Source organism: Mizuhopecten yessoensis, unplaced genomic scaffold (genome assembly GCF_002113885.1).
Source record: "Mizuhopecten yessoensis strain PY_sf001 unplaced genomic scaffold, ASM211388v2 scaffold10653, whole genome shotgun sequence".
Classification (NCBI taxonomy): Eukaryota; Metazoa; Mollusca; class Bivalvia; order Pectinida; family Pectinidae; genus Mizuhopecten; species Mizuhopecten yessoensis.
In genome coordinates, this window is record NW_018408654.1 from 108196 (window position 1) to 120861 (window position 12666).

Below are 12666 nucleotides of genomic sequence, written 5' to 3' on the forward strand. Positions count from 1 at the left end.
ATCAGGATTATTATGTTCCGTCGACAGTCTAGAATGATCCGTTGAGTAGGGACGAGACACGTTTTGAACGTGCAATTTTACGAGTTGCTTAAGGGATCTGCTATGATATTTGATATCACATGACATCAGAAATGAGTCCAGACGTTTTCGCGACTAAACATTACATACAACGTCTTAGATGACTTTTGGAGCATCACCCTGTTGTGCTAGTAGGTGGAATGTTTACTCATAACACAATGTCTACGAAAACTACATCTGAGTTATTTCTAATCGTTTGCTGTTAGTGGGACAGAGAACGTTAAGGACTTTCGTACCACTACCAAAAATCACAGTCAGAACGGTACATACCACTACCAAAAATCACAGTCAGAACGGTACATACCACTACCGAAAATCACAGTCAGAACGGTACGTTTTGTTCATTACGTAGATTTTCAGTTTCAAGTTCAGATGTAGCGACGGCAGAATAAGTGATTATTTTGGTACACCTTTGCACGTGCACTATGGTATTTACATGTACATAACTACACAATTGATATCGGTTTTGTTTTGAAATTAGATAAAAGCAGGAAACAGCAATGTTGAGTTGAGTTACCCATTCAAAATTGCGCCTTGCCTTGTTATCAATCGTGACATTTTTAGAACCTGACGCCAGATATTACGCTACTAATTCCTGCACTTTTCTGATTCAGCAATTTACTTCTTAATCTCATAGCAGCATTAGTCAGATATGGATTTTGATGAAATCGCAGAATTTCAAGGAAATTACTCAGACTAAAAAGAAATACGTCTTATAGTTGAGGACTGTCACCCTTTCTGTACAAAACTGTCATATGCTGTAGTGTAATCAAAAAACATAAAATGAATCTTGGTAAAAGTCATGGTGCTAGCTCTGAGTAGTAACTTAAGGATGACGTTTGCATGCTCATTGATGATCTGTTTTGTTGGAAAGATTACTTAAGCAGACTATCAACATTCGGTGGCGTGTTCTTGTTTTCTGATGACGATGCAGCGTAGTTTATTTTGGGATACTGTATCTATTACAAAAAGGTGGTATCACGAGCGAGGGTCTATAATTTATCTTCGAAATACAAGATTGTAGAGTCTGCTTGTTGATTTCTTAGTCCCCGGAGACTTGAAGTAACCGTGCAGCCATAATTGTTTCTTTTGGAAGTGCCACGGTTCTTAATATGCACACTTTACTGATTATTAACCTGAAATTTACCAGTTCTCCGCTTTTTTTGAATTTCAAATAAATCAGGCGGTTTATGAACCTATATGTGCTATCTCATCTAAGATAAGACACTTGATGATCCCTGTACCATTGCCAAAACTGTTATTAAGTATGTGTAACCTTTTTTTTCCGTCATGGCTATAGCCCTGATCAATTATTTTTGAAAAGAAAAACCAGTCAATATAATCAATAAGAGTGTTCAGAGTGTAAACAAAACCAGCGGGGCTAGACTTGGAACCAGGGCTTCATAATGTTAGACATGTACTATCGCTGTTACCAAATGACTACCATGTCAATGGAACTGTACTAGCCCAAATGTGTTAGACTTATATCCAAACAGAAATGAAGGGGAGGTTTCTGTGTCTTAGAAAAAGGAAGTGCAATAATACGTGTACTCAGATGACAGACAGGTCAGGTGATGCCCAATCTATATCAGCCGAGTGAATATGCATATTTTGAAGTTGGTACGAGGTCACGTGATCTGTGACGTCACAGTGGCACGACTTATATGATGTCATGTCCATTATATTAGGTGTACCAATTCTGACATGCCCCTTTTCATATTTATTTATTATCTGTAAATGGGATTTCAATTTAGAGCGTGATTTAAGACTTATAAAATCTGCAACCTGTAACTAAGTAAGACCAGTTATCTCAGACGAGAGCTATGAGTCTTTTAAATAAGTCCAGCCGAGGCATAAGCCGAGGTCGCGATGTTACATGCTATATTATGGTAAACAATAGATTTATTTAACTATAACTAGCACAGATCTGGATCTAAGCATTACAATCCCGGCGACACCGAGTTTGCTTATCTAAGTCAAAACGATTTGTTGTTGTTGCCGTTGTTGATTTTGTTTTTGTTTTTTTGTTTTGTAATATCTTCTGGCAGTCTTAAACCTTTGTTTTAGTATCGGTGCATTTCTGTATCTATTAAATCTTCTTTATATTACATCAATGACCAAAAAGCGTTATAAATTGCAGTTATGGCCAACAAACAAATCTGTTCTTCCAGCAAATACCAATACATCAACGGAACAAAGCTGGCAAGCTAGATATGTTCTTAAGGCTTCTTGGGTATCATGTGTCAATTTTGCATCCCAAAAGGCATACATGCATAGTAGAATGGCTATCTTGCATGGGAAACTGTCATTTAAATCCGTACACCTTCCAATTCTTCTGAATTTATTTAAGCATTATGTTGTTTGCTTGCAAAGCTGTGTCATTCAAATAGATCATAAATATCATACAAAAACAGTTCAATACTTATATTTACGTTTTCTCTGCCTCTTATGTTCTTTTTTAACTTATAATTTATATTTAAAATTTTAAATGCCCGTCTTATCGACAGTCCACACAATTTCGTTCAATAGTTTGAACAGCGTATTGTCGCGTGCTGATTGGCAAACAAAGTAGTACTTTGAAATGCTAACAAACACTTCAATTTTATTCCACAATTCAGTATCAATACGATTGTGTATGATATGTCTATAGGGTGATTTAAGTTTATCAATAGAACTCTGAGCTGAAAGTTAGATTTGAAAATGTTTCAATTTTTCCCCGGAACAAATTTCGCGCATGGACAAATACAGTGAACACCGTAAATCCGACCTTGCCCTCCACGAGGGAGATATTTTTGGAAGTTTATTCGAACTTTCCTCTTTGCTCATTTTGTGAAAAATCCAGGCGTGAATGTATTTGTTGATTGTATGGGAACCTGACAACAGTCGGTAGATTCTATAACAACCTCGTTATTTGACATGTCGTCAGAAACTGAGGAACCGTGGATGCGAGACGCGTGAAACTAATAGCGTTTGAAGTGAGTGATCTTGCGACGGAGCACAGGTTCGTTACAAATGTCTGAAATGTTTATGTGTGCTGTGACTCATATCAGTAGGTCTGTAACATATGTGTCAGTAGGTCTATAGAATATGTGTATTTCAGACATTTACAACGAACCCCTGTTGATCAGTGCAGTGTAACAGACGATATTTCTGATAAATTGCATGAGCGTTAAAATTGTTTCCATTGCCGGCATTGGTGATTTCAACCGATGTGCATTTTGTACGATATTGCAGACCTTGGTCTTATTTTCGTTGTAATAAAAGTGTTTTTTATTCTATTTTTTATTTTACACATAAATTTACAATGACATTGTCAAATCTCACAATGCCCAGCGATATTTCAGCAGCCATCATGTTTATTTATATTGGATATTGTAGTTCCGGTCAGTGTTCTATTGTAACGGAAGCGTGCCTACAGTTCGTTACCAAGTTCTATCTTGGACCCAGTAATTGTTGTAACAAATAAGTGCCGACAATATATACAATATAATGGCCGTCTATCTGACTCAAATAACTATTACCTAATGATTCAACAAACTACTGCCTCAAATCACTACTGCCTAATCTACACCTGGTAGATATTTTACATTAATATTAATATACCTCTGACACTAATATAGTCAAAAAGCCAACTAAAACAACTGTATTACAAGATATTCGTCACCCTGTATCAACAGTCAATAGCCCCTTACTGCGACACCCGTGACTGTGTACACCCTTTACCGCGACACACCTTGACCACGTCACCCTTTACCGCGATTGCCTTTTGACCAAGTCACCCTAGTCACTACGACACCTATGCCTTGGTAAACCCTGCGTCTTGATACCTGTCACTCTGTATCAACAGTACGTCGCCCTGTACTGTGATACCCTGGGACTATGCACACTATCCAGTAAAACAATTTATTTTGACCATGTACTATAAAGGAATACAGTGGAGCCCTAGCTTATGCAGCTAGGCCCAAACGTATACAGCTTGGTCACTGATTACCTTTTTAGAGATGTTCCTTCTTCTTCGACCGCCAGAGCAAGAGAGAGCTTTTCATCCGATGGAACCTCTATTTATATACCTAGCAAACCAATGAACTGCCTTCTTTCATTAGCCAATCAAAACTACTCTTTCTTCCTTATTACAAAGAAATAACTAAAGCAAGTCTATACTAACGAGCATTTATTGAACAATGTAATTAACAAAGAATCAATCGCTTCAGTATTAATACGCTAAGAATTGTGTCTCGTGATGCATGGTAATTAAAGTCCCATCAACGACACGGCTTTCAAAATGGCTATGTAGTGACAATACCATGCAAATGTAAATATTGCATTATACAAAAATACAGGTTTGTCAATTTCATCGAATAGGCAACATGCAAGCACTCTTACACGTCCAAGACTAGGATTAGTGGTTAGCAGGAGAGACACACAGAGGGATGAAGAAAAAAATATGAAAGAAAAAACTAGAAGTCACATAGACAAATAAACGATCTTTTTATGCATTGATTTAACTTACATTATTATCTTAAATGAGAAAGAAGCGAGTTATTCTTGTTAAGGATCCCCGTGTCACTGCCAAAACGTGTAACTATACATTTGATAATGTTTCTGCATGACTATAGCTTTAAAAACAATTTAGACAAAAATACATACCTTCATGTAAACGAAGCCAAATTAATAAAATATAGTCAACAACGGTGTCCTTAATGTAAACATGTAGATTGGGACTCGAACCCTGGACCTCAGATTGTTATACTGTCGCTATAACCGACTAAGCTACCTAGTGAGTAAGTGCCCTTGTCCATATGTGCTACAGTTAAACCCAAAACAAGCTCCTGGGGAGGGTTACTGTAAAGAAATGCGGAAACCCAGAGTGCGGTACGACAGGGATCCGTAATTGATAGAAAGTATCCAACTGGGTTTTGTTTTTTTGAGAATGTATCAAGCATTTATTGGTCCAGCCATAGGCCCCCGGGGTTTGGGACCCCGAGGTTCCTCACAATGCATATAACTATATTTTCAAGCGCTTTAGAGTGGCTTATGTTAACTAGATAGGGCGCTATATCAAATGTTGTATATTATTATTTGTATATTATTACAATCACTAAAAGCATTATCACTGATAGTACATGCGTTTAAAATATAGATGTATCACTTGACTTAGTTGTTTTAAGTAATATCAGAACAATTCACACTATATAAAATCAATTAAAAAGAACAAACAAGCATACATTTACTCCAAAATTTAAAACACAATTTGAACATCACCATCTCTCAACAAAATAAGTTCATTGTTCTTAGTGAAATATTTGGCAAATAATGCCCTATTTTTCTCTTTGTTATAATATGTAAACATATATTTTACAAAACGTTTTGAGGTGGATTAAAAAAGCTTTACAATATCAACATTTCCTTCTTTACACATTACAAAATTTCCCCGCTTATATACACAATACCTCGCAACACTCAATGTAAAATTAATCATATAATTGTTTGCTCTCTTCCCTTTTTCATAAAATCCCAATAAAACTAGGCGGTCAATATTGATACTATTAACATTACCAGTATCCGCACTAGCAAAAAACTTCTCAAATACATTTCTAAAAACAATTGAAATTTTGTAATTCAGGGCAAACTAAAAACATGTGCCAAAGATCCTCAGTTGTAACTTTACAAACAGGACAAATATCCGTATCAGATATACCAATCTTGAATAATTTCTGACGCGTAAAAATAGCATTATGCACAATTTTAAAATGTACTTCAATGACTTCAACAGGATAATTAGGTGCAGTTACAATGCTTAACACTTGATCAACCCGTTCACCTGGAAACCTATTTTCCAAAAAGTAACATCCACCAATACGTTGTAAATATCACGTGTAGAACGTGGTGACACGCGCATGCCGTCTGCTCTTTGTAGTGTTACAACGGGATCTACCACATGTACCTGATTCTAGTACCCTGTACCCTGTACCCCGTACCCCGTACCCTGTACCCACATGTTTGATCATACTATGATAATATTTCTTTCCTTGGTATGTCTGGATTATACTCGTGGACAATTTCAATGATAGATTGTACCGGAAGTAAACTTGGGATCACCTAGTTGGTATAATCTTTCACATACACTAGACCTGCTTGAATAAACATATTATTACATAATAGTTTAGCCTTGCTTTAAAAAAGAGGATTGAAACATACAGGCTGACAATATAAGTTATCACTATTTCCCCAAATTTTAAAAACTTGAATATTTCCTCCCATGCTAACAACATTTCTCGATAAAAACAGGGAATGCCTTGTAATTGTGAACATTTAAAATTACAACACAAACATGAAAACCCAAGTTTAATATTCGCTATCGAAGATAAAAAGTATTTTCCTGTGTCCTTCCATAATATATTATCATTTCTGAGTAATCTAAACGCGAACTTTATTCTAAAGGATTTCATTTTCAAATCAATATAGGGAAACTTTAAACCTCCTTTAATTTTTGAACCTATTATTTTTTATTGTATCCAACTGTTTTTCACAACTCTTGGCTGTGGTACTCACGTCGCGATTTAAGTACAATTATATCATCATTACATAAATCAGAATATAAGCTATTGACGTCATCATTTGCCAGGTGCTGATCATGCGATATAAAAGCTGTAATTAACATATATTGCCTGACCTTTTTCTACAGGTAAGGAATGAACAATGTTCTGGAAGGATGAGAGATAGCAGCTGCATCAGTTTACAGATTATCTAAAAGGTAAGCCCTCCGTCTCCTCTTTAGACCCAGTTACTTATCAAATCAATGACTCTTATTATGCACATGTCAATATTTTGATTTCAAGTTTTTTAGACAGAAATGAAAATATATAAAAATTATCACTGCATTTTTCGCCGTTGTTGATTTGAAATCCTACTGTCATGTTTGTTTGTTTTTTGTTTTAAAATAAAATCATGCTAAGTAGGCTAGCATCAATTAATAACCTTATTTATAATCATGATAATAACAATTCGAGGTTCTTATATACCGCTTCATCACAACCTACAGTGTAGTTCGTCTCAAAGCGGTTCACAAATTATTATCCGTGCTCATTTATAGCTGAGTAGACTGGAACAATCGAAGTAAAGATACAAAACAGTGCCGTGCCGTTTCTCGAACCCGCAACCCGTCGGTCTTGAGCCCGGCGTCCTATCACTAGACTACCGTGCTTGTTGATACAAAAAATCAAACAAAATTAAAGTTTTACTGCACTATTTCTTTTTCGTTTATTGAGGACTATAATCCTCTATACTATATTATAAGCTCAAATTGATAAAAATGCATGTCCAAAACGTGTGCATTTTTTGCAGAAACCGCTTTGCAGCGTTATGCAAATTGTATAGTTTTTTTGTGTATTTATGTGTGTAAACCATACAGTATAACCCCAAAATAATCATGGTTTTCCCTTAAAATATTTTTCAAAACACGTTAAACGCCGACTTTCCAACGTTTTGACCTTTAGTGTCTATGATTAACGCTATATGGACGAAAGGTTCGTATCTTACAGTAATGTATTCTCTTGTCTCGCTTCTACATCAACATAATACATTTGTGACTAGGTTATTTTTTCGGAGTATTTATAATTATTATATCTCCATACTTATACTGTATATAGTCTATGTACTTGTTTAAAAGTGTTACAAAGTCTGAGTGTTGATATGTCTGATCCTATAATACAAGACTTTACTCATCACACTGTTTGTTCAGTGTTTGCCGTAAGAACAAATCTCATCGCGACCACTTACACGAGAGGTCAATGCGGGTAGGTAGCCTAATGGTTTATTCACGTGCTCGCGATGATAAAACGTTTGAATGACAAACCTTGAAAACACAGTGTGATAAACTGTATATCGCCTGTATACATCTATTTCATATATGTAGATACTAGGAAGAAAGATATTCTTTTCATATGCTTCTTCATACTTATATTTTTACCTAAAATGGTGTTGCTATGCTTACACTATTTTTTAGGTCACCTGAGACAAAGTCTCAAGTGACCTATTGCGATCGCCTTTTGTCCAGCGTCGTTCGTCGTGCGTCCGTAAACAATTTACATTTCCGACTTCTTCTCCAAAACCCCTGAACCAATTTCAATGAAATTTTGCAGAAACCTTCCATGGCCAAAGGTCTACAAAAATGGTGGCCAGTTTGGTCCCCAGCCCCCAGGGGCTTGAGAGGCTGGGCCAAAAAGGGTCAAATAGACTAAAATTTCAAAAATCTGGTTCTCAAGACCCAGATATGGTGGAATCAAATACTCTTCATAGAGGGAAGGGTCTTAAGGTGCTTTATCAAAATTGTGAATTTCTTGACCCTGGGGTCTCGCGTTTCCCCCTGGGGAGGGGGTAAACTTTACTATAGTTTATATAGGGAAATCACATTTTGGACAAACATTTGTTTAATTTCCATTGGAAGTAATTCAATTTGGGTTAGCATTATTAGTATTAGGTAGCAGTTTGATGGTCTGCACATATGAGCCCTGACTGAACCCCCAGGGCTGATGGGTGGGGCCAAAAAGGGTCGAATTGACTGAAATTTCAAAAAAAATCTTCTCAAGGCCAAGATATGGTAGAATCAAATACTATTCATAGATGGAAGGGTCTTAACGTGCTTTACCGAAATTGTGAATTGTATGACCCTTGGGTATCACGTTTCCCCCTGGGGAGGGGGTAAACTTTACTATAGTTTATATAGGGAAATCCTATTTTGGACCAACATATGTTTAATTTCCATTGGAAGTAATTCAATTTAGGTTAGCATTATCAGTATTGGGTAGCAGTTTGATGGTGTGCACATATGAGCCCTGACTGAACCCCCGGGGCTGATTGGTGGGGCCAAAAAGGGTCGAATTGACTGAAATTTCAAAAATCTTCTTCTCAAGACCAAGATATGGTAGAATCAAATACTCTTCATAGATGGAAAGGTCTTAAGGTGTTTTACCAAAATTGTGAATTTCATGATCCTAGGGTCTCACGTTTACACCTGGGGAGGGGGTAAACTTTACTATAGTTTATATAGGGAAATCACATTTTAGACCACCATTTGTTTAATTTCCTTTGGAAGTAATTCAATTTGGGTTAGCATTATCAGTATTGGATAGCAGTTTGATGGTCTGCACATATGAGCCCTGACTGACCCCCTGGGGCTGATGGGTGGGGCCAAAAAAGGGTTTTATTGACTGAAATTTCATAAATCTACTTCTCAAAGACCCAGATATGGTAGAATTAAACACTCTTCAGAGATGAAAGGGTCCTAAGGTTTATGACCCTAGGGTCTCACGTTTCCCCCTGGGGAAAGGAAGGGGATGGGGCAAAATTTATTATGGTTTATAATGGCAAATATTTAGATTTGCATGGCATTGTCACTATATAGCCTCTTTGAAAGCTGTGTCGTTGATGGGACTTTAATCACCATGCATCACGAGACAAAATTCTTAGCGTATTAATACAACACTGACCGGAACTACAATATCCAATATCCAATATTAACTTCCAATATCGCTGGGCATTGTGAGATTTGACAATGTCATTGTAAATTTATGTGCAAAATAAAAAATAAAATAAAAAACACTTTCATTACAACGAAAACAAGACCAAGGTCTGCAATATCGTACAAAATGCACATCGTTTGAAATCACCAATGCCGGCAATGGAAACAATTTTAACGCTCATGCAATTTATCAGAAATATCGTCTGTTACACTGCACTGATCAACAGGGGTTCGTTACAAATGTCTGAAATACACATATGTTACAGACCTACTGATATGAGTCACAGCACACATAAACATTTCAGACATTTTGTAACGAATCTGTGCTCCGTCGCAAGATCACTCACTTCAAACGCTATCAGTTTCACGCGTCTCGCATCCACGGTTCCTGATTTCTGACGACATGTCAAATAACGAGGCCGTTATAGAATCTACCGACTGTTGTCAGGTTCCCATACAATCAACAAATAAATTCACGCCTGGATTCTTCACAAAATGAGCGAAGAGAAAAGTTCGAATTAACTTCCAAAAATAACTCCCTCGTGGAGGGCAAGGTCGGATTTACGGTGTTCACTGTATTTGTCCATGCGCGAAATTTGTTCCGGGGAAAAATCGAAACAATTTCAAATCTAACTTTCAGCTCAGAGTTCTATTGATAAACTTAAATCACCCTATAGACATATCATACGCAATTGTATTGATACTGAATTGTGGAATAAAATTGAAGTGTTTGTTAAAATTTCAAAGTACTACTTTGTTTGCCAATCAGCACGCGACAATACGCTGTTCAAACTATTGAACGAAATTGTGTGGACTGTCGATAAGGCNAAATAGATCATAAATACCATACAAAAGCAGTTCAATGCTTAAATGATACTTTGAATATTACATGTTAATAACTTGATTGGAATTATAACCCTGAGTTGACAGTTTGATACCATGAAAATTTTGAATCAGCCCTACCCCCAAGGGCTATAGGGTGGGGCCCAAAAGAGTCAGTGTGCTAAAATGTCTTCATTATTCGTGTTTAAAATCAGAGGTGCTAGTTTCAAATACGTTTTAGTCTTAAATCTGTATGCTAGATATTGAATAAGGTGGTTTTTATTGGGTTTTTTTTTCACTTTGAATAATATTTCTGTTCGTGTTAAAAAAAAAATCAACTCTTTGTATAAATATATCAGGTGACCGTTAAGGCCCATGGGCCTCTTGTTCTTTCATGATTTTTAAAAGATTTTAGACAATTTCCTTACCTTGAACACCTTTGTGTTTCGAGAGCAGACATTCTATTTTGAGAAAACACATCCCCAAATGGAAAACCCATTCCCAAGTCATTCTCAAATCGATTTGAAATTCTTCTCAAAGTTCTGAGCAATTACAAACCGTTATAATGAATGTTATCATTCTTCTTTTATGAATGTCAAATTTTACTTTGCATTAGCATGTATCTTTTCCTAGCCATTGACGTTCTCTAACAGTTTTGTTCAAATTAAATGCTTCTGTTAAAAGTAGTCAATTATGTTTTAAAGGTGTTGCAATGAAATGCTATAGACGACTTGAGCTACTATTCATTACTACTTGACATGTTGTTTTCTTAAATTACCACTAACACTCACACCTTTTACACTGTTGCCAACTGATGAGACTTTCTCTGTTGCGACGTAAAGTAATGTGATGGTATCCAATCCAAGCGTAAGGTGAGGACACTTTTAACTGCACATGCTTATACGTTATCCTATCAGTGGCAAATGCATTATCACGTGGTATATGGATACGTCATATTCCTGTTAGAACGTGTTTTTCTAATGTTTCCTTTTCTATTTTTCAGACTTCATCGTTTGTAGGATAGGTGTTCTATAGACGACTCGTTAACCCCAGAAATAGAGGGATAATCAAGACAACAAGGTGTTCTATAGACGACTCCTCAACCCTAGAAGTAGAGTAAAAATCAAGACAACAAGGTGTTCTATCGACGACTCCTCAACCCTAGAAATAGAGGGATCATCAAGAAAACAAAGTGTTCTATAGACGACTCCTCAACCCTAGAAATAGAGGGATAATCAAGACAACAAGGTGTTCTATAGACGACTCCACAACCCTAGCAATAGAGGGATAATGAAACAACAAAGAGTTCTATAGACGACTCCTCAACCCTATTAATAGAGGGATAATCAAGACAACAAGGTGTTCTATAGACGACTCCAAAACCCTAGCAATAGAGGGATAATGAAACAACAAAGAGTTCTATAGACGCCTCCTCAACCCTATTAATAGAGGGATAATCAAGACAACAAGGTGTTCTATAGACGACTCCTCAACCCTAGCAATAGAGGGATAATCAAGACAACAAAGTGTTCTATAGACGACTCCTCAACCCTAGCAATAGAGGGATAATCAAGACAACAAGGTGTTGTATAGACGACTCCTCAACCCTAGAAATAGAGGGATAATCAAGAAAACAAAGTGTTCTATAGACGACTCCTCAACCCTAGCAATAGAGGGATAATGAAACAACAAAGAGTTCTATAGACGACTACTCAACCCTAGAAATAGAAGGATAATCAAGAAAACAAAGTGTTCTATAGACGACTCCTCAACCCTATTAATAGAGGGATAATCAAGACAACAAGGTGTTCTATAGAAGACTCCTCAACCCTAGAAATATAGCTGTGATCAACAAAGGAGGATTTAGTGATTTTATGATGAAAAGTGATTCCAAACATCCAATGACTTTTTAAAGTTCGTCTGTCTCTTTGGATTCTGTGAATTTTGTTGCTAGAACATGAGTCTGTAATTGATTCCTGTTGAGAACGTATGAATGTGGAAATTTAAAAAAAAATGCTGACTACAAGTGTTTCGGGAGAGTCACATGTTTTCTCCAAGAAGTGAAGGAGATTTGTATAGCGATTACGTGTCATGGAGGAGCAACCATTGTTTTGCTATCATGTGTTCAGCATATCTTCTAAATCTCTGAAAAAGTTCACGCATCTATTAAGCATTTTGGAATCAAAATATCAATTTAAATTGGAAAGTTCGTTGCACCTTGACTAGAATAGTGTACGTAAAACACA